Raw genomic sequence first — 24,624 nt, 5'->3', positions numbered from 1 at the left:
TCCCTCCCCTCAGGCACGTTGTCTTGGCATCACCTTTGATTCTGCCCTCTCATTTACCCCCCATATACACAACATTTCCAGGTCCTGTCACTTTCACCTACGCAACATCTCCAAAATCCGCCCCTACCTGTCCCCAGAGACCACCAAACTCCTTGTACATGCTCTTATCATCTCTTGTCTGGACTACTATAACCTCCTCCTCTCTGGTATTCCACTAACCTGACTCTCTCCTCTACAATCTATTATGAACGCTGCAGCCAGACTCATCCATCCTTCCCACCGCTCCTCTTTCGCTGCATCTCTTTGCAGATCTCTACACTGGCTTCCATTTCCCCTTAGAATCAAATTCAAGCTCCTGTGCTTTTCCTTCAAATCCCTCCACAGTTCATGTCCCACTTACATCTCTGACCTGGTAAAAAAAAAACTCCCCCAGCCGCTTTCTCCGCTCCTCCAATGACCTACTACTGACTTCCTCACTCATAACCTCATCACACGCATGAAAACAAGACTTTTCTAGAGCTGCCCCAACTCTCTGGAATGGTCTTCCTCGTCCTATTCGGCTTGCACCTACTTTCTGCTCATTTAAAAGAGCGCTCAAAACCTATTTTTTCAAACTTGCCTACCCATCTTCTTCTTTCTTTTGAAACCATCACTACTTCCCACCACTACATATCTCCCATCCTATTGTGTGTAAATTCCACCACCTACTAGATTGTAAGCTCTCCAATGATGAGGCTCTTTTTAATTCAATTACAGGAGATATTTAGAATTGAATGGAAAGATGCAGCCTTACATAAAGAATCCAAATCACAAAACATCTTTGACACCCGGGAAAGCTTTATTGCTACACTTAATACAGCCAATAGGATGAAATTATAAAATTGTTTTTGCCACACCACATGGTTTATTGAAAGAGTAATGGTAAATGACCCTCCTATCAATATATGATTTGCTCTCTGTGTCCAGTATTTTTTAAATTTCATTGTGAGCATGATCTATACTCTGTTTGATTCCTCTGAATTGATTTTTCTTTTTTTCCCTGTTCAAATAAGTATAATATTCATCTTTGTTAAAAGTTTATACTGTCAATATCTGCCACTTCTACTAGGAAATGTTTGTATTTTTATTTACCACTGTTGAACCTCAATAAAAAGAATTAAAAAAAAAAAAAAAACAAACACAAAAAAACAAACACAAATTAATGCTATAATGAAGTTTTCAATTAAATTCAATTTTTCTGCAATGAAATTCTTCAAATTTCTGTTGCTGGAAATGGTCATTTATTCTCATTTCCAATGGGGTATATATAGCAGTGTTTAGTTCTAAAGACTGGAGAGGAGGAAGGTCAAAGAAAAAGGCACCCCACTGCATCCTCCTCCATAGCAAATTGCCATGGTGTTCCCTAGTCGGTCGTTTAGTGTCCTGCCAGGGCTAGGGATCATTTAGTTATTAGTAGAATGGCACATTTGACCACATCCCCACCACAATCACAATTTAAAAGGTACACTTCACAAAAACTGAAAAAGAGAATACCAGCACAAAGTTATTCCAAAGAACTAATCAGGTTACTTCTTTAATTTCCTAGAAAGTAATAAATATGATTTCTGATTAGTTCTTATGGACAACAGCACTTATGCTCAATAAATGCTAAAATACGGAAATGCTAAAATACATTTACACAACTCTAACTAGAATTTGTTTTAGCATACTTAACCTTTTTAAAACATTTTTTCAAAGCCTATGTCCGCCACAACAGCAATATTTTTAAATCTTTGTTTTCCTAGAGGCAGATAACGATGAAAGTACCAAATCTCTGTAATGAACAAAACCACCAATTATCCTTGACCACTTCGGAAATGATGCTGATGACTGATCAGCAATATATGCATTAGGCTTTGTGAGTGTACACCAACAGCTAATGAACTTCTGATCAGTAAACCCCACACTGCTTGAATAGGTTACTATACCTCGTAAGGAAGATAGAGGATGTGCATTAATGAGGTTTTCTGCACATAATTAGTTTAATTTAGCAAAAGGAGATACGCCCCAGTCTTTGACAGAAGGAAACCATTTAGCAACTGCATCCCAGCCCTTCTTAGAACCTTTATATTTCAGTTGTCATGTTGCAAAATAATTGATTTTCACTCTCGAATGCTTTGCAGAAAACTCACTTTTTATCGGTATGTCTGAGCCCTCATTTGAAGCTGCCTCCAGCATCCTGAAACAGATAATATGTTCTCTGCATTTAAATCTACTGACTGAAACGCTGGTCCTCCTCTCAACCTCCCTCCAGCTTCAGCATTCATCCTCTCACTTACTAAGAACAAGTAATTATAGTATAGGAGGGTATGGCTTTAAGCAATGAATCAGGGCACTAATTAAACAAACATTGTTTTTCAGGAAAAAAAAAATAAGTACATACTAATTACAAGAATCTGGTATGGCAATTATTGTATTGTCTCACGTGATTTTAAAGTAAATGTCTATAGGTTTAATATATATTTTAATTATTAAATTGAGGGCAGACGTTGTTTTTTAGATATAATTTTGCTAGTTTTATTATTATAAATGTCAGAAAATGGAATTCTTGTCTTCTTTCCACATATTCAGAAGTTTTTGGCTTCTAGTTGTGGTACAAGGAGCACCCTGGTAATTTATTAAAAGTAAAATTTAGTTGGCATGTTTTATTTTCCCTGTTCTTGTGTACTAAGCTATGTATAATCAAATTTTTTATTGAACATGTGCAAAAGAAACAACCACAATGCTGATGTTTGTGAATTAGCTCACTTCTATGTGTACAGACACCATGCACATTTAGTATCTGATTCATTCGTGTAAGGAACTTACCTTTCCAGCGGTATCAGGATCACAGCCGGTGGGGAAGACGCTGCTGCAGCAGGCAGCATGGCCGAGGCTGCTGCCCTGCCCGCAGCATTTCTCTCCCTGCAGGCAGAGGGATCCGTTCTAGCCGAACTATTGTTCGGCCAGGCGGCATCCCCAGCATCCTTATGGACATGAACGGAGAAAGTCTTGTTCTAAACACTCCTGCGAATGTGCAAAGTAGGGCACGTCCCAGGGGTGCTATGGGAAGAGGTGCGCGCGCTACCACGCGTGCCTCTTGCACCCCCCGGGGGCGAGGCACTCAGCTGCCTCGCTGCAGGGCGGGACATAGCTAGTTTGAATTCCCTGTGGCCTTTTGTATCACGCTTATCGGACTGATCATCTGTGATTAACCCTTGTCTTGTTTTATGACTACAAATAAAGCTTGACAAAAAGATTCTTGGAGTTGACTGTGGTTTGTGTGCCTAGGCGCATTACAATTCACTGGTTTCAGCATGAAGTGTTTTAATGAGATTTTGAGACAGCACAGTTACTCCTGCTTATAGCAGGTGATATTTAATGAATGATATTTATGAATGTTTAGGAAGAGTATGTGTGGTCAGCAGGCTGAATGGTTGGTCATCTTTTCCTTTTTCAACACAAGTTTACTTTTTTATTAAACAGACATTTAAAAGTGTCCGTATTTTCCTAAATATAAGTGTGACCTAAATATACCTAAACACCAGCAATCATCTTCCCAGAACCCTCCTCTTCCTATAACCAGTTTATTTTTGTCTTTTCAGCACTATTTCAGCTGATTTTGCATAGAAAATGGTTAGCCTCTATCTGTTCCACAAAACACACACAATTCATGGATGATATCCAAAGATCATGCAAAAAAGTTTTCTTGACAAGTACACAAATATTTTTTCCTGCAAACATTTTCATTTGTATTAGTTAATCCGCCTGAATAGGTAACCACAGCAAAGACTCTTCCCTAATAACAATGCTTGCTGTATTAGGTTTATTCCGACAAAGGGAAAAACAAAGCAAGCTTTATCTATTGTGTTTTCTCTTTTCCTAACCCATACTGCTGTGGAAATTCTTTGCCAAATAGTAAATGTTATTTGCAAAACAAATATTGATATAAACTATAGCTAGGAAATAAAAATATCTACAATTTATTTCTCCCAGCACCATTATAGTTTCCCTTAACGGTGATGCTATTCTTCAAAGTTTCTCCCATACAGAACCATAACAGAACAGTGGATACATTACTTTTATGTCTGATCAGGCATATTAGATGATATCAATCTATTTGTACTTTGTTTAGTGAAGTTGATTTAATTATCAAAGTAAAGCTCTGTATGCTTCAATCATACAATCAACTGTAAGACAAAATCCTGTTTTTCATAACTCCCCTACAAACAGATTCATTATCCATGATTTTTTTTAGACCAAAAAAAAAGAAAACTTAAAAGACAAGTAGGTAAATCAACAAAACTCATGAAAACTTCCACTAATAACTAAAAACATTTTTTTTTTTTAGTTTAACAAATTCTAAAATTAGTTTTTCCCTGTGACAGCACTTACCCTTTATAGTAGGTAGTGGTATTTAGGACACATGTGAAAATAAATGCGTTCCAAGAGAATACCCACCAAATATTAGAGTGATAGAAAGATAATGTGATGTGTTTTTTTGGGTGTAATGTTGTTATATGTTATGTTTATGATAGTGCAATCTGCATTTGCTACATTTTAAATTAGATGAATACTATAGTTACTGACTCTAAACAGATGTATCGTATTTTTGTCAACAGAGTGATTTATGATTAATAAATAAAGTGTAAATAATTGATATCTCCCATATATCGATTTTTTACCCGATTACCACCCGTTCCCGTTTACCAGACCCATTATTTGCCTGATTGATGCCACCTCCATTCCTTGACTACCAACATAAGGGAGAGTGCTTCCTATTCGGTTAATTTATTGACAGTCAGATTTGGAGAAGCAGTATGGATTAGGTTAAAAATGAATCAATGTTTGACCAATATATTGATCAAACATTGCACCCTATTTTATAATTTGCATTGGGTTTGAGGTTTACATTGAATTTAATGTTGAATTTAATAAAATACCAACATATCAAGCCTTCAGGTTTATCTGTTAAGTCAGTAGAAGTATTTTTCTTGACTACTCTAAACTGATATCACAAGTTAATCACTCTTAGTTTTAGTGATGAGTGAGAATACTTCTGACAGTCTCGCGGAAATTTCCCCAAACTTCTGATTTCAGCAAATCTGGTTACAGCCCAGTGATCATGGGAACCTGCAGTCACAGCTGATTGGAGGCACGGGGGTGCCTCTAATCAGCTGTGACTGCAGGCGAATTAAGATGAACTTTCAATGGAGATTCTCCATTGAGAGTTCATTTGAGTTCAGTTCCCACGGTCACTGGGCTTTACTTATTGATAAGTACAGCTGAGGGGCTGTGGGAACCTGAGGTCACAGCTGATTAGAGGCACGCGGGTGCTTCCAATGAGCTGTGACTGCAGGCGAACGCATATGAACTGAAATTCGGTGAGAACACAACCTCGTGGCGAATCACAAAGCTGTTCTCGCTTACTTGTTGCAAAATTACAAATTTTGTTCGCTCATCCCTACTTAGCAAACATCCCAACCTTTGCCATTGGTGAACAACAACCAAATTAATTTTCTAGCCTGGGTGAGTTTTATTATTGTGGTCATGCCCCATCGTTACCTGCTGTAGCTGTCTATATACAACATGTAACTGCCTAATTTGTAAATGATCATTATAATTATTAACAACAAGCTCTCCAATATAGGTGTATTAAAAAGTAGAGTATCATAAATCCGAAGCTGATTTTAAAAAATGTCTCTATGTAAAGGAGGTAATTAAATCACTGAACTAATAATTAACAAGCAGATGACTAAAATGTTCTTGTGTGAACTGTAGAAAATTAACCATGACCTAATTATATAATCTGAAATCAAAATTTGCATAGATGCTGGTGATTTAGAAGTCTTGAATTGATTCAAAGGTCAACAAAATCGCTTCAGTTGTGCACTTTGTTAAGTAATGCCATTTATTTACAAGTCATACTTGCTAAATCAAATCTGCAAAAATTATCATCGCACTGCTGATTGCCTCATCATTTTTCAGTTTAGATACAGTGTAAAAAAAATTGTTGGGGCTCATTTACAAAAATAAAGAAAAGAAAAGTGGTAACATTTGCCTGTGCTTTGCTTTATAGAACAACAGTGTGCAAAAGAATAATATGATACTTACCAGTACTGCCACTCATACCTCCATTCTCTTGCAATAGTGGAATCTTAAAGCAGACCTATCACCACGTTTTAACATTTTTTAAACGGACGACTATTATTATTAATACACAGTATTTATGTAGCGCCAACATATTACGCAGCACTGTACAAAGTCCATACTATAGTCCTATGTCATTAATTTAATCTATGGTCAGTATTGGGGGGAAGCCAATTAACCTAACTGCATGTTTTTAGAATGTAGGAGGAACTTAACACTCAGCTACCTTATTGTATGTGGTGCTGGATGCAATGGTGAACATTGAAAGATGTGGAAGGATGAGCAAGCGCAATGCTCGCTGGGATTGTTTTGTGGATGGATCAAGTGCTTTCCATTGGTAAAGGTCATTTTTTGTCATGAAAGGTCCATTTTATTATTCAATACTTTGTGCATGTTGGATGCTTGCACAACCCCTGCATGCTGTGGCTCTACCCCCTTTACCAGATAGCATTGGAAAATGATGTTTATTCCATCTGCTCAAATTTCTAATGGGTCATTGGTATCATGGGCAGGCTCACTGATAAATAGAAATGTGCAGGAAGCAAGAAAGAACAAACAAGCTTGTGCTTGCTGAGGAATAGCTGGGTATCTGGCCATGACAGTAGGCTTTAGAAGGCTATTGCATGTAAGTGCAGGTATTTAAAAATACTCACAAACAAGTAGTCATCACTGGTATACTATATTCCGCAAGTGCTTTATTTACATTGAAACACAGGTGATTCAAAGGAGCATGACCACACCTTGACACCATTCGTAGAGTACTTAGACATAAGGCTACATTCTTCCCCATATTCAGAAGTATATTCAGGTATGTTGCTTGGCTTTCATTAGTGAATGGGGTGATGGAAATCGGGCTATAGTGGTGGTGGAAAAAAACAAGGGCGGGGATGTTTGCTATCTTATGCCCTGGAATGGGCCAGATACTGTTTTAATTTAAAAGCACCAAAGGGAAATTGGTGCTAGGAGCTAAGTTATGTGAGAATCTCTATTTACATAATGTGTATCAGTGATAATATGAACCAGTGGAAGAGTCGTAGAAAAACTAGTGGCCACATTACATTTGTTCTCTCAATTGTTGATAATTATTATACATTTTAACAATAGAGTGCATGAAAATACCATATTTACAGATAATGCAAACATTGCTTTGTACTTAACAATGAGAGAACAAATAGAGAAAAAGAAGTTAATCCTAAATTTTTAGAGTAAAAAAATGCAAACCCTATAAATACATATAAAATAGTGTATCCTTAAGATTTGTGACCACAGTTCCTTCAATCTAATTTGATTGATTGCAAAAACATATATTATATCCATATATATAATGCTTTTTGTATGAGGGTGGCTACACTGGGTCACCTTGTCCAATCTTTATGCCCGATGTAGCCACCCTCCTTCTTACAATCGCATTTAGTGGTATTGTCTATACACTACTATCTGTTAATTATAATTGGAACCCATGCGCTGTAGTGGAAGCTGATACAAAGGATGCTGGGAGGTGTAGTGTATGAAAACAGTGCAAATAGTGCAATAGACCTGCACTGCTTGTACCTCCAAGATATTTGTGTAATGAACTTCCAAAAAGAGCACAATGCATACAGGAAAAAAAAATGTTAAATGAGAGAGCATTAATAAAATAATAATAATAAAGAAGACTGCTTGTAATTACATGCATTACATAGGAAGATTTAATGACACTGTAAGCCTGCAACATATGACAGATTAATGTTCCATGTGCCCTCAGTGGATAAAAGGCCGCAAATGCTGTATGTTATGGATTACAATAAATTAATCAGTAACAATTTAGTTCCTGTGAGATGTTGTGGGCTACTGCACATTTACTTATTTCAGGCATTACTGAACGAGTGTGTCATGGCCCCACATAACAACTAATATTATGTCCCCACTTACCAACAGCTAAGCTTGTAGTTACACAGTTTTGTTCGGCTGAACAGTACTGTCACGTCTGATCTCTAGAGAATGCTAAGCACCACTGTGATCTGTTTGAAGCAGGGCATTAGCTCCTGCCTCCTACTCATGCATCCTTAACCCTGGAATCAATGAGTTGCTCCTTAAAACATGCTCTAGTTGACTTTAGAATATTGAAGAGCTGCACAGTGAGGTTTCTTATGCATCAGTAAATCTTTATCCTCATGGATATATATGGAAATAATAGCCAAAGAATTATAGAGCAGTGCCTGGAAATGCTGTCATTTTTCCTTGTACTTCTTTCCCCTTTATACACCTTGACACTCCTCTACAGAACTGCAGTAAGAAACCAAAGAAAAACTGAAACACAGATGCTCACACACATCTAGTCAGAGGGTAGTCTGACCCCCAAAACAAGAGCACAAATTACTTGCTTTTTCTGCTCAATGACTGATATCTATTCCTTACAAAATGCATGGACACTCCAATCTGAACATCACTGAGAAATGCGGCTGATAGGATTATCTAACAGAGTTTGCAAAATGCATCAGGGAACATGAAAGAGAATTTTGAAAATAAGTGTTGCCCTTTTCCTTTCTTGATAGCGTCAGTAGGAAAAACAACACTGTACTCATAAAATGCACAGGGGAATTTTATGCTGTCTACTTCAGTTCCTTTTGAAGTTTTCTTCTTAAGGAGAATCTTATAAGACAGGCTCAAGACTTCACTTTTCTTTCAGAAAATATCTCAGTTACTTTGGAAAATAAATAGGTTTCTCCTTCTAACACACATCTTCTAAATACATTAGACTCCCTGTGTATACATTATTCTGCAAATTAACTTACAGCAGCTGTAAAGTGTGGGTGTTGGAAAGAAAAATTACATTTCCAGGTTGTATTGCAAGAAGAAATTTGGTTCCATTTGGTGATAAGTGTAGGGTTACCTTTGCCTAAAGAAATTTTTGTGCCAAGGCACAAGGGGTAGAAATAATAGAAGCATTTCAAATGCCCTCCATTATTTATATCTATGCTCTTTTATCTTTTTGGAAATCCATAGACAAGCCCAAAACTTTTACGTTTTGGATGGTTAAAAAGGTAGAAACCAGGTCAGGCTGTTAATTCCTTCTGGTTTTAACTCTTCCTTCAAAGATGGAAATCAGAGCTTTTTTCCTAAATGGGGACATAGACAGAAATAAAATCAAGGCCTTCTAACCCCTAAATCCTGCTGGAATTAAGTTTTAATATTTGTTGATGGGTAATTCCCATAACAGAACCCAAGACTGCTGGTTCCTCATTGAAGGATTGTCTTGTCTAATGAAAGTCCTTTGTATATAATGCATGTTAACTTTGAAATTAAGAAAGGGTCCTGGGGTTCCTCTCATATATGGGAGTTTCCTATTTATCTTATTCCAACATCCAATGGGTTAGTCCTGTAAATGCAAAATGGAACAAGCACCAAGACATATTTTTTACTCTGGAGGGCAATAGACTGCAGGCAGGAAAGAAAAAAAACACAACAATGTTCTCATATGATTAGGCATATATATCAATACCCTTTGTATCAATATCTAAAACACAGAGACTGTTGTTGGATGCCGCCATCTTGTATGTGATGTCAGAAGCCCCAGAAGTCTTAGATCTGTCACTGGTGTAACTATAGTATTATTTTTTCTTCTCTCTCCTGTTATATAAAAGGGTTATAAAAGAAACAGAGCGGAGGAGCTGCTTGGCTAGCACATAGAGTTATTAGACACTCCCTGGAGAAGAAAAAGACTATTATTTTGCAAGAAGGGAGGGATGTGCTAGGGAATTGACTATCCTCTAAAAACGGTGAATTTCCTAGTAGGTTTATTTGCCCATTGTACATTGCACATTGTAGTTGCACAAGTCAACAAAGGTAATTTTTAGAAAAAGAAAAACACTCCAAGTAAGCTTTTATTTTACGCTTACCTGCATTTCATTAAGTTGGTTTGTTTCCTTTTATAAAACAATACTACATGTCTTTATATTATTATACCTCCATAAACTGAGAATTATTAGGGATAATGTTCAGTATGAGTTTGTGATGTTAAGAAAAGCTATGTGAAAATGTATTTCTCTTGTGCTGAGAAAATTCCCTGAAACTGTTTCTTACACCACCAGGTATTCACAAATCTCAGTTGGGTCTGTATATAAAGATCAACACATGACATCTATGATTATCCAGCTTCCCAAGACAGCACATTATAAGGCAAAATGAACATCACTGCGGCTGTAATCATTTCATGCAGATGGCCATTTATCATCACTATGTTAACCAATGGGACTATGTACGGATGAGGATGTACTCGTAACACGAGACAATTAGCTTCAAAGATACTAGCAAGCCTTTGTGTCTCTATTGAGAAAGGTGTCACCTCTTTCATCCTATGAATTGATAGGCATTTTTTAATACAATATAAGATTTCAGTTTCCCAAAGTTTAATAACTAATAACTCCCAGACTTTGCTTTACAGATTTAAAATTATTAATGCAAATGATTGGTTGCATGGGGAGTAAAAAAGAAAGATGTTCGCATGCCTGAAAAGCCTTGACATATGGGAGAATTATAAATAATTTGGGGCTCCCCACCAGGAATATAACAGATTTGATATCCATATTTCATCTCTAAGCACAGATAAATGAGTGCCACAATCATTAAAGATAGTTACTAAAAAAGGAATGAAAACACCAGCTTCCTGTATGGGAAAAGCTTGTATGCTCACGTGTCGTGCAATCCATGTGATGTAGCTTTTGTCAATCTCTTCTGCATTCAACACTTCCAGAAGCATCAGGATCTTGTATCCCCTGTCATACATCATTGTGTTTCCTTCACTCAGCTGTGTTGAGCACACTTTTTTTCCCCATTTGGTTGTGGTTTGACAGAAGTGCTCAGAGTTGCACAGCACCATAGTAATTGGACAGCTTTACAGATGTCCATGCATTTGTTACACAAAGCCCAACTCTTGTTGATGGCACTTATCCATTCCATAATAATCCAATGACACCACAATCACAGAAATCACAGCGTAACATTCTTGCAGCCAGGAACAGGATCTGACCCTTCTGACTATACGAGAGCCTGTGTAGGTGTAAGGTCGGTATAAGAAGCTCAGGGGGGGGCCCTTTGCACAGGTATTTGCCTTGAGGACTTGTCACATCAAAAGCTTCATTGAGTGGTTAACCTACAAATCTTTAAATATACCACAAAAATAAATATCACTGCACATCATAGAAATAATCTATGGACCTTGGCAATGCTGGGACATTTTATATGAGAAAGCAACAGACTAAGGGGATAATGGTTTTATTCTATAATGTTTTTTTGTTTATTTTTTTTTAACTTAAGGGGTTTGCAGTTACTTTTTCCTCATTTGTAACCTAAAAAGAGTTTTTTTTTAAACCATCATGATGTTAAAATATCATCATGCTATTTTTTTCTATGTTTTAAAGGAAATCTACTTCCTTGCTTTTCAAATTACTTTGAAGCTAAGCCATACTTTGGGCATTAGGTGCCATAATGAGCATTGTGATAGGTTGACTTTACTGCAGACTCCATATGGAGCATATACTTACGTTATTTTGCACTCCCCCACTGCTTTAATCGTTTGCTGGGCTCCCTGAGGTTCTTGTTGTTGGACTTTTTCAAGCAGCAGGCAGTACACAGCTCAGAAAGAATTCAGTATCATGCTCCCTTTATGCCTGGGAGTACCACTTATTTCTACATTTCTATTATGCTACTTTACCCAGCATGGGCAAAACACAGGTATGCAAATGCAAGTATAAAATGACAGAATATACTTTAAAGCTCCGGGAACACATTTCCCAAACCTTTTTCTGGACTTTTTCTGGACTGTCCAAACAAATGCCATAGTTCTTACAACCAGATCTGTTTTTGGCTTTTCGTTGATGGCAATTATTTCTTTCATCCCATTCCTGCCTTTTTTACATCTGAATGCCGCAACTAAATAAAGCATCTATTTAATGCTGCAAACAAGTAGATTGTGTAATATATGATAATGATGATATGTAATTATTATGTACTGCTTGTAATTAGCACTCACAAACTTGGATAAAATTCATTTAAGGCTGCAACACATTAATACATCTTTTTTCATGGTTTTATTATTAGTGTAATATCTTTTCTGCACATAGGTTAATTACTATACACTTTACGATTGAAGGCACTCTGGTGTGTTTAAATATGCCCATCTTACACTAGATATTCAATATGGCAATTATGGGGTGTTTTGTAAACATGTGAGTTGAAAAGGGCAGAAGGACAGCAAATAAATTTGGTTTGTATGTATGTATGTATGAGCGTGTTCTTTACTTACAATATGAATCTTATGCACTAAAGTTATTATTATTATTTGCACATTTTTATGTTTATCATCAGCACCAAACCTTCTTTCCTTACGTATTACAATGTCTTGGGTATTGTGACCATGTACTGTCTATTAAAGTGGATCTATCAATAAAATTCACACCTTACATAATTCAATAGGGCACATGTCAGAACTCGCAGAGCACATTATTATTTTGAATAATGATAAAAAAAAGAACCTCTTGCTTGCCATGAAACCAAGGACCACAGCCTAGGCAGACGAGATCACATGGTATATGCTGTCAATCAGAAAATAATGATAGTTCCTTAATCCAAACTGAATATGATATTTATAGGTATTACTTGAGATTGAACAGAGACCCCAGTTGACAGTGATATAATAAACTGAATTTACAGCTGTCATCAACAAAATATAAATGATACCAAGTTTGTGTGCTGAATATTTATATATATATATATATATATATATATATATATATATATTTATATTTATATATGCTGTTCTTCAGCTATCAGTCAATAACATGTGTACAAATGGGATGAAACCTAGCCATCAACTAATCAAGATATATTTAGATCTTAAGCAGTTTTTCATGATACAAAATTAGAGGGTGTTGGTGTGGTTTTGATGGGCCAAAGGTCTTCAAGCACCACTAACACCATTTATTGCCAATGAGCAGCTGTAGACGTGATACTGCCATGGTTGCCGGCAGTAAAGAAGTGCTAACCACACAGCAATGTCATCAGCCATTATTTGTGGTTTTGGGTAGAGGTTACCAGTAAAATTTACCATCTGGCCATGGTTTTTAATATTGTGTGTTAGCCTTGCTTTTTAAAACATCACAATTTTTGATTCACAAACACAAGAAATCATAGTGGTTTTCTATTCTTTTGATGTGTCATACACAAACATTTTATCAGGTTTGTATATACATAGCGCTCAATGCTATATAAAAAAATCTGGCAAATAAAATTACTGTATGATCTGAGGTTATTTCATGTTTAAAAGCCTAATTTAAATTTTTGTATAGGTCCCATATATACATAGGGAATATCTACATAGTGCTAAGAACTATTTTTACATGTTTTAGTATCTAGTAAAACAATCAGTTTAGAATGCAGAGTTTTTGGTAATGTTATTTTATTATTTTTTTAAAGCCTTCTCCTTACCAGCATAATATGTGGGAAAATAAACTTTTATCCCACTTAATTTCCATTGACTGTTGAAGACTGGTTTAAAGCTTTGTGTAAACAGCTAGTCATGTTCTGTCCCCATTACAGTCTTTTCTAATTATATTTTTCTTGTAGCAGTAAATCAATACAGAGTGTTGTGACCAATCAGGCATATACTTTAATTTGAAATTATTGTTACTTTGCCATATATTAGAATTATGTCTGCTTAATTAGTGGACATGACACACAGTCATCTTTTTTGCACAATGCCTTGTGTTATGCTTTTTAGACATCACAATTCTCATTTAGCAATAGATGTCTAAGATTCTAAACTTCACTGAATACCATGTTAACGGTCCAGACACAGAAACCAGTTCCATGGGTTGGTGTTTACTAATACTAAATTATTTCCAATCATCTTTCATCATAAAAAAGCATGCAGTGTTCAGACCTGCCAGAGTTTGCACCTTGAGGCTAGAAGTCCACTTTGATCCTATTATACTGTCCAATACAAAGTCCACATTTTTTTCCCAGAATGCAAAAAAACAAAAGCCGCTAGTTACAGCAATCGCAACAACCTATCAAATAAACTATATTCTAATATGCATAGTTTTTTCAGATTATGTATCACATCACACTGTTCTGAAGCATATACATTTCCTCAAATTCATTTATAATAAATGAGTCACAAGTACACAATAAAAGAACATGTCTTTCTTTTGAAGATTGAAAAAATATTTACAACCAGAGGAAGTTCTTATGTTTATTTCTATACTTGAGATTGGCTCCGGATGGCACCTGCATATCCAGTGGACCTGCCAAGATCCATTAGAATGATTCCTGTTGTTTAGTTCTAATACACAATACATTCAGAGCTGCAAAGGCCTATTATTCTGCTCAGACCTGCTTTTGCTTTGAATTTCAGTGCTGTCTCAGCTGGTGTTTCTTGTAGGAAAAACTACATTTCAGTTCATAAAAACTAAACATTACGTGAGGAAGAGATATATGCCAGTTTCAATACTTAGGGTGAGCTTCAAGCTAGCCATAGACATAAGACAAAATTGTGAGCAATCCTAGGTCAATGGCATCAGAAGATAATGGCAAACCATACTTGGAAAAGGGAAGATGATGTCTGCTCTTTTTTGTTCTCTCCAAGAAATCTAGTCCGATCTAATCTCTGGTCAAATTTTTTTTAACATAGTCTATCTCCTTTACTCTTTGAAAATACAAGGTTCACTTATTTTTTTTGGTAGTAAGCAATAGTAAAACCTGTTGGCCTTATGACAGTTATTTGGAATATCAGTCTGGAGTTCAATTTTGGAGAACCATGACTATTTATCCTATTGCAACTTACTGCTTTTACTAACCTTGGCTGCTAGTTAGGAAACACTTCCCCAAAATACAACAGAACAATGATTGTGTTGGTCAGTCCATGTACGGCACATACCAGGTACATAACCAGGATCTGGGAGATATCAGTTATTTACTTGTTCATGAACCCATTGACCGAGTGGGCATTTTTATTCCAGGTCAGTAAATATATATTGGTGGTCAGATTAAACAGACTTTAAAAGTACTATGATATTTGAGAATGTTTAGAAGTTACAATGGTAGATAATGTACCCTCATTGGTTTGGTATTTCAGAATCATTTAAGTGTTTACCTGAAATTCCATCACAAGCTTAGTCCAGTAAACCTTCAATTTTCTATAAATGTTAATCCATTAAACAGAAATCTAAGATTTAATTATCTGTGATGTTGTAACAACAAAAGAATTCTGATGTGGAGGAGAGACCTGTAAGGAGGAGGAAGAGGCAGATCTGTGGGTAAAGACAGGGGAATTTTCTTCTCCTCTGTCCCCATCCCTGTAGCTGGAAATCTCACTTTTGGTCTGTCACTGCCAACACAAATATAAGTTAAAAATAAAATGATTATTATTTGTTTAAATTATATTGTTTAAATCAACATTTCTCCAGTTTTGTAAATACTGGTCCTGATAATTCAGAGATTAGCAGTATGTAAGAAAGGGCTTAACTAAGGGGTTAAATAATAAAACTATGGTGTTATTTAATAATAAAATAAAAAATGTATGCCATATTAGGAACAAGTTTAAGCATAGCTAACCTTATTCAAGTTAAAACATCACTGCCCGGTTTTGCATATACGACTATAGGCATATGACAAAGGACCACTGTCCATGACACCTGGAGAGATCACCGTACAAAAAATAATGCAGATTTCTATAAGTTAGAATGCAGGTTTCAGGCTGGAGAAGTGGAATAACTAAATAGTTTGTAGGTGTGTAGATCATCAAACAGGAAAAGACACAGGTTCATGATACCTGTTGCAGCTTCTAATGTTTCTTGCAAGAAGAGGAAAGTGCTCAGGGAAATAAGACTATTTCACTTTATTACAGAAGAGGGTTTTCTTCAAGTGTAGAAGAAAGGTAAGGCTGCTTAGCTTTAGGTTGTTAAAACAAACACAATTAGAGACAATGGAGTATAATGTGATATGATGAAGTGCATGACACTTGCAATAGGTTGTCAAAGCTAATATCTATGTAATCACAGTGAACAGTACATCTTCTCACCCCCTCACTGTTTCATTATTTACAGAACAGACATATTATGCATTGCCTCACATTGTACATGTATCTATTCATATCATTTTTTTCCATGTGAAGTCCTCACAATATAGGTGTGATTAGAATGGAAGCCAACTAACCTTTGATGTTTTTAGTGTGGGAGAAACCAGAGCATGTTTAAAAAGCTCATGCAAACATGTACATACAAACTCCAAGTAGATGATGTCTCAAGTGATACTAAAGTCCAGAGGTGATAGGCAAAAGTGCTAAGTAAGTGCATCTGCCAAAAAAATCAAATGCTGTATTGGAGCAGATGACCTCCATTTAGTCCCTATATTATAAACATAGCTGACGTTGCCTGGCAGTCAAATCACTCAGATGTTTTAATCTGAAAAAAATCACTTTCTGTTATGGTGACCATTTATGTGCATATAGTGTAAATCTCACAAGAACAGTGACACCGTAATGGTGTCATCTGTTATGGTGAAGGTCTAAAGTTAAGCTTTTCCTTAATTTCAAAAAGATTTCCTTTTACCTTCTCCTGTGTCCTTTTTTCCTCCAGTGGTCCTAACGGTTTTTTCTCTATTACAAAAAATACTTTAACTGCAGATTGCATCATCAGTGAAATATGATATATTGATATTATACTAGCCTTTTTATTTAATAAACCAATATGAGTATGTTGAAGGTATAGCTTGCTAAAAACATTAAGGAAGGAATTTAGAGCTACAGGAACATCTATGTCAATGATATAAAACTTGAGGACATGGTAGTGGCCCTTGTTTACTAGTACACAGTATTTATATAGTGCCATCATATCGCACAGCGATGTACAAAGTCCATAGTCTTGTCACTAGCTGTCCCTCAAAGGGCACACAATCTAATGTCTCTACCATAGTCATATGTCATTAACACAATCTAAGGTCAACTTTTGGGAGAAGCCAATTAACCTAACTTCATGTTTCTGGAATGTGGGAGGAAACCCACACAAACACAGGGAGAACCTGCAAACTCCATGCAGATAGTGTCCTGGCCAAGATTTGAACCTGGGACCCAGCACTGCAAAGGCCAAAGTGCTAACCACTAAGCCACCATGCTGCCAACTTTAACTATTTTATCATTAAGAAATTACCACTATACGTATATGTTCACACTGGTCATGAGGTTGCGTTGCGGTTACCACTTCCTCATGCCAATGAACTGCTGCCTTGAAGGAGATGCTACAAGAAGCTTTTCCCTGTGACAGTCCCAAAGAAAATGAATAGAGGGGTAGCAGTGAGTGAAACAGTACTGCAAGCAATGAGAAATGTGCTAATACTGGTTTTATTAAGAACCAGTGCTACAGTGTAAGTGACCAAAGTGCCAGTCGCAAGGAGTCACAAAGAGTTTCTTGGTCTCAAGTCAAATCTAAACCTGCCCTTATTGAAAAAAAAGTAAAATAAATACAGTAAAATAAATAGAAACAGTCCTCTTCTTGAAAAGGCTGGCTGCTTGGCTGTTATGCTGACAATAGTTTTAATTAATTACCTAAAACCAGTACACAAGTAAAGACAATTGACTTTGCTCTAATTCTCATCTCCAGATTTGCTCCAGTTGACCATACACCAGTACATCATTTATGCATGGATGATCATATCCTCACTTAAGGTGCGTACACACTTCCAATTTTTATCGTTCCAATCGAACGACGAACGATCGATTGGGCAAAAAATCGTTCGTAAAAAAGTAACCAACGACGCCGACGAACGAGGAAAGTCGCTGGAAACGAACGACCGGACCGGCGGATCGGTTTGGACGACGATCGTTGAACATCGTTCGTGTGTACGGTCGTTCGTTGATCGTCCATGTTCAGAGCATGCGTGATGAACGAACGTCCGTTCACTTTCCTGTCGTGCACATAGTTCCTCTATCGCTTAAACGATCGTATCTATTGTGTGTACAATATCTACGAACGATCGTGTCGTTACCTCTATGTGCAGTATCGGTGCTATACGATCGTTCATATATATCGTGCAGGAACGTTCGTCGTTCGTTTTCCGACGATAATAATTGGAAGTGTGTACGTAGCTTTACAATGCACGTGGCCACTCTACTGTGTGCATACAGAGAATTTACTAAGTTGTGTGTTTTGCTATGCGGTATTTTTCACCTGCTAAGCTCTTGTAAAGGTTTCTGTTCTCTTGCTGCTAGGTCCACTTGGTGTTTTTTTAAAGTAGTGTGTTCATGGAAGTCCAAAGAGATTCTTTGTCAACCCAGAGCACAGAGCAAGAAACTGAGGCATTATGAAAAGGAAGAAGAAAGAAAACCAACTTTAATGTAATTGCACATAACAAAGCGGGAAAATTAACTTTTTCATACAGTAAGCTATAAAAATGTGAAGTTGTTCCAGCCATCACATTAGAGGTGTTTCTAAATGCACAGAATGCAGCTGACTATTAGTAGTTATATGTGACGGTAGATTGTATCCTTACTTTAGGGATGTCCAACTTTAGTCCTCAAGGGCCAAGTACAAGCCAAGATCTTCATATCAACAGTCATTTTTTTACTCTCTGTACACCAAAGATTCATAAATTTGCATCTGTTTGTTAGAGCAGCTGTCGCCAACCGTTGGTCCGCAAAAAAATTTTGGAGGTCTGTTGCTCTGGCAGGTGCACATCCCAGTGGGGTCAGGAGAAGGACCCCGCTGGGGGGCACACCAGCCAGAGCCACGGACTATGTCGTCTGTACGTATCGCAGGCTCAGGGCGGTGGGTGGGTTGTGTCTCTGGAATTGGTGGGTTTCGGCATCATGACGTCCCTATGGGGGAAGTTTCTTCCCCTTTGAGTGACACACGGCTCCCCGTGCATGCAGATCCTGGCCCACAAGGACTAGAGTTGGAGAACCCTGCCTTGGAGGATCAGGAAGGGTTTCTTTTCTTCTGTTGCTGTACATTTCACCATGGCTTTTTTTTAACCAAGTGTGGGTTTAGGGTTCTGTGGTTGAAAATTTTTAATGTATCAATTTATTAAATTTTTTAAATTTATTATCATATTTTTCCATTGGGTAAGCAAGATGGATATGTGATTTTTTTAAACCTTTTATTATAAGTATGTAACGTTACATCAATATTCACAAAAAACACCAAGTAGCATAGCAGAGCCTATTGGAAAATAGTAGAAAATGTCTGTAGCAGACAAGACTTGGGATCTTTACATTTGTCCAGTAGCTGATGTCAGGCCCAGATTTGAAACAGGATAAAAAAAAAATAATAAAATATATATATATATATATATATATATATATATATACTGTATATGTATACAAACACATATATACAATATCAAATAACAGAAAGCATCCTTCTCTCTCTGTAGAACCTCAACATTAATGGGTAAAATGCATGTGCATTACAGCAGAAACTGCACAGTGTATATCTGGCTCAAATGTTCATCTCCGTTCGGCTATATTAGCTATTAGCAATCCATTAGTTGCACCCTATGAAGTAACCACAGAACACCACACATATAGCTAGCACAATACACATTTATAACACACATATATCATTGTTGATCAACATGTTAGGTCAGCATAGTACAAGGTATAACTGGAGGCTGCATCAGATGTATTTAAAAGTACAATAGTGTAAAGTGTAATTGCACACAATAGTAGGGATTCGAGTTCTTTATGAATGTCACTAAAATGAGACCCAAGGGGGAAAAGAAATTGCTATGGCATATTTAATGAGGACTATAGTTCAGCAAGGTCATGTTTTGCAATGATAGCACTACTATTTCACTGATTGTGCATTAATAGCTTGTCACTTAAAAAAAAAATCCACAAAAAAAAAAGAATGTTAACAAAGGACAATACAATTATAGGATGATCTAATTTTTATCCAGTCAAAAATGTAAATATTCACAACACAACATATTGTGAGGCTAGTGATGGGCACCTAACATGATGCCAGCCTTTCCTTTTATCTATACTGACCAATCACAAATCATTTTGCCCTATTCTGAAAATGCTGAGCCAATAAAAGCTGAAATCTGAGTATCAAATAGATTGAAACCGAAATCACATCCCTTAAATCGCATATAAGCTTTAATATATTAATATTAATAATAAAGTTGTTTTCAGTTTATTCAAATCAGTAGATTTAAATAAAAGAATCCCTAGTGATCCTTCCAGGAAGTTCCCTATCCAGGCTTTTCCTGTTACATGGTGACAACCATCCCAATATTGTTCCTGTGTTGTCACCCTGCCATTTGCCCCCATAGAAGCGGCCATGCTGACAAACATTGTGCATACATAGAGCGCCAATGTTCCTATCAGGCCGCCAATCCTGAACAATGACGTGTATTTGTCGCTGGAATGCTTACAGACAGGAAGTAGTGAGAAAAAGCTGGAGGTGATTAGCAGCACTGGGATACAAAAAATGCAGCATTTTATAGAAAAATCCCTGAGAGTCGTTCATAATACGCAGTTCTTTAGCAAATATACCATATACTTAGGTGTACACTGACTTTAAAGCACATTATAGCTATTTGATTGTTGTCACTAAATCAATGTAAACCAGTTTGGGTACTTTCATGCTTAGTGTAGCTGTTTTTTTGCTTCATTAGTTACATTATATCAACTTTAGCTCTTCTATCCCTTAAAACAGCTCCTATATTACTATAGTCACACATGAAATCATACAAAAAAAATCACATTTTGATTCTGCACCACTCCAAACAATAGCACCTGGATATACAACATGCATAGTTTATCAGATCCCATTCAATGGATCCTCCTGCAAAGTCAATGACCCAAAAAGAAAAAATCTTTGGCACTGAATCCTGCCAGTACTTGTATCCAGACCAAAAAATACAATTAGCAGCTCCCAATTCCAATGAGTAAGTAGAAGCACACTTAGAATCCCCCACCCAAAAATAAGGCATCCTTGGAATATTTGCAAAGCATCATGCAAGCTTCGCTGTTTGCCTCCCATAGAAGTGTCTGAGCTTCTTCCCTTATTATTAATCCCTCCTAGCTGAGTCTATAGCAGCAGAAGGAATAAGAGGAGAGAACACCATACAACAATGTCTCCAAATGAAAGGCACATCTCCCTAGCATCCATGTCAGCAGCATTGCACAGATGATGAAGAAGAAGATATTGGAATCCCTTACCAATCATTGATCCCTTCCTGCTCGGGCTTTGCACGTTCATAGCAGTTGGTGAGTGCTTGTCTGTCTGGAAAAGCCTCACATCTGAAGAGGAACACACAAACATTCCCTTTGCTGTTCATTTAACCTTGCACAGACAGCAGCCTTTCATGGAAACAGCTAAGAGCAGTTTAGCATTCCAGCTCCTCTGTGTGCAGCTGCAGGGCCAACTCATTGGTGATGAAGATGATGATGATGATGGGGGATAGTGATGGATCATCCTGCATGGCTTGGTATAGTAACCTCCTTAACTCCACAGGTAAAGGACACCACTGATTCCAAGCAACCTGACTCTTCCTGCTAACAATAGTTTTCCTATAGGGGTGGTGATGGGGGTGGTGATCAGGTGGTCCTCCTGTCTACATTTGGGCATACCTTATTCATTTAATTAACCCCTGGAGATCCAGTGCTCTGATTACACACTAATAGGTCCATCAGGCACAATTTACATTTCCACAGAAGCACTACAGTTTGCATGAAAAAAAAAACTCTTGCAGTAAACAGTTCCTGCTTGCTTTCTTTCCATGGAGGGCTTTGCTCTTAATTAACCCTTAGAGGGCTGCGCTATTAGCTGAGCGCTAATCGTCACTGCTGCCTCTTCTCACTGTTTTATAACATTGCTCCAAAGGGATATTACAGGACTGCTGCTATGGGGCACCACCGAAATTAATTAACCCTCTCCGCTACAGAACCGATCTGGTAGGTGTGCCATCATCAGATCCCAGGGTTTATTATACTTCTTTTAGTAGGATGATAATGATCAGCATATAACCACTACAAATATTATAAAATACAATTGTCTTTACTATAAATATTATAGTATGATAAATAATAATAATATACAATTGATAATGATATAATAATATTAGTAATGTACATTTGGTATTGCTCTAAATAATATTAAACAACAATTGTTCTTGTAAAATAATAATTGACAAGTACTATTATTATAAATAATAATATACAAGCGCTACTAATATAAATAATAATATGCAAATGCTACTATTATAAATAATAATATACAAGTTCTACTATTATAAATAATAATATGCAAGTGCTACTATTATAAATAATAATATGCAAGTGCTACTATAATAAATAATATTATGCAAGTGATACTATTATAAATAATAATGTGCAAGTCCTTCTTTTGTAAATATTATTGAAATTATAATAATAAAAGCATTAGTATTGTTCCTGGTGCTGGTGGACAATGTATAGGATTGCTAATGAAAACCAAGTCATCATGAAAGGTCTAAAACTTCATATAGAACAGCACAAATCCAAACAAATCCAATGCCACACACTGTCCAAGGGAGGGGGTGAACATTACCATTCTTTGTATTACAGTACTAATATACAATTTGCTACTGCAAAAAATAAAAAAAATCATACAAACAACACATAATAATCACAACTGCAATATGTTCCATGCTGCTGCAGGGCAATGTAGATTTGTAATGTATATTAAGTCATCATGTAATCACTGTATTAGCATTCTTACAGAGTTGATTTACAGCTGGCACTGGGTAGAGGGAGGGTATTGCATTAATAATGGGTAAACACCCTTAACATTACTGTTATAATGTTGCTTACATACAATAGTCATTGATATCATTGATAAACCACCAGAATTGTTGCTAAATGCACTGCTGCCAGACAATGTAGATTTTTGGTAATTAATAGAAAGTCATGATTTATTTGGTATAGCTATTGTTCATACAGAACTGCAGCATGAACCCAGCCAATGCCCAGAAGGTAGGGTTTTGTAGCTTTAAGGGGTGGGCATTTGTATATTCCAGTATGTGCTATATGAAGAATCTTAGATTGTAAGCTCTTTTGGGCAGGGTCCTCTCCTCCTCCTGTGTCCCTGGCTGTATCTGTGTGCCATTCACAACCCCTATTTAATGTACAGTGCTGTGTAAATGTCGGTGATGTATAAAAACAGTTTACTAATAAAAATTATAAGAGGGGGCAGAAAACAAAGAGCCCCGGCCACTCCATGATTCAGGGTTAGTGCCCCTTCCCTGAACAAGATTTATTTATTTGATTAACATTTTCTGCAACACACTCTACCTGTTCTCTTTTCCTTATATCTTGGTATTTATTGGCTACCCATTCACTACCTGATTATTGATGTTAGGATTTTTAAGTAATCAAAACCCACGGGTACACTAAGAAGAACAAGTTTTACAATATTAATAATAAACCTTTTTTTTATAAAGTGCCAACATATTACACAGTACTGATAATAATGATAAAGTGTAACAATTATTTACTATTATTGTGCTTTGAGTAGTACATGTATTTGTATGCACTCAGTGATTTGTGTATGCCAGGTATAGTTGCAAGGACAAGTTTTTCAATGTAACCAGTAAATGGTAATGACAAGTTTCCCTTATATACCATGCATTGGTGTCCAGTTAAATTGTAATAAGGCTTTTCTTAGCAAAGTACTACTTTAATTATGTAAGACAAACAGTATTGGATCAAAGCTGTCCATTCATTTTTATCATTAGCAGTTGCAGGTGATGAACATCTCAAACATGTAGCAGATTAAGGAATAATAAATATGAATGATTTAGGAGTTACAATTGTGTCCCAGGAATCGGTGAGACCTAGTAAAGCATCTGTGGATGTGTGGCGTCATTCTGATCACAGCACAACACAAGGTGAGTGTTTTAGATTGTACAGCACGCAAAGAGAGGAGGCAGAAACAATACATGTATAGACACTGAGGATGAGTAGGGAATAGGCGTAATGCAAGTCTGACTGCTACTGACATCATTCCATTCATAGAGACTTTACCAAGGCTGGATAAAAACATGCCCATAAGAGGAAAATGGTAAAACACAGACCATACTCCTATTAGATAAAATATACTAAACTGCACACTGTTTATGCTGCTTTTAAAGCCGAACTAGAGCTAACACTTCCATCATGCACAGCTGTACTGAAATTACTATAATTACTCTGATTTCTCTTCATAGTATAAAGTTCTTAAAGTTTTCATTAGAAGCTGTAGCAAGTCAGACAGAGCACACCTCAATTCTTGGCTGGAAGATACTATCATCTAACCCGTTCCTCTCCAGCCAAACTGTCCAATACCTTTTTTTTTTATTCGATTTTAGTTCTCATTATCAAGAGGGGTTCAGCATAATAAAGTCAATAGTTTGTATGCTGCTTGACTTGGACTGAACACTTCTGCAGAGTGACATCCA

The 24,624-nt window shown here is 36.7% G+C and overlaps 1 protein-coding gene across 11 annotated transcripts in view; it reads right to left on the bottom strand.

The window, feature by feature from the left end:
* The window catches only part of LINGO2 (leucine rich repeat and Ig domain containing 2), a 780,900-nt gene that overhangs the window by 122,940 nt on the left and 633,336 nt on the right, over positions 1-24,624 (bottom strand). For 2 of the 11 annotated variants that reach the window (XM_072404311.1, XM_072404313.1), the window contains exon 1: positions 21,368-21,559. The exons of the other annotated variants lie outside the window; for them this stretch is intronic. The gene's annotated coding sequence lies outside the window, so the exon portion shown is untranslated. Of the gene's footprint in view, positions 1-21,367; positions 21,560-24,624 lie in introns of those variants that run through there. 11 annotated transcript variants of the gene reach the window in all.

This window comes from Pyxicephalus adspersus, chromosome 3, assembly GCF_032062135.1.
Source record: "Pyxicephalus adspersus chromosome 3, UCB_Pads_2.0, whole genome shotgun sequence".
In the NCBI taxonomy this organism is placed as follows: domain Eukaryota; kingdom Metazoa; phylum Chordata; class Amphibia; order Anura; family Pyxicephalidae; genus Pyxicephalus; species Pyxicephalus adspersus.
The sequence above is the reverse complement of the archived record's forward strand: the minus strand, read 5'-3'. Positions and strand labels throughout refer to the sequence as shown.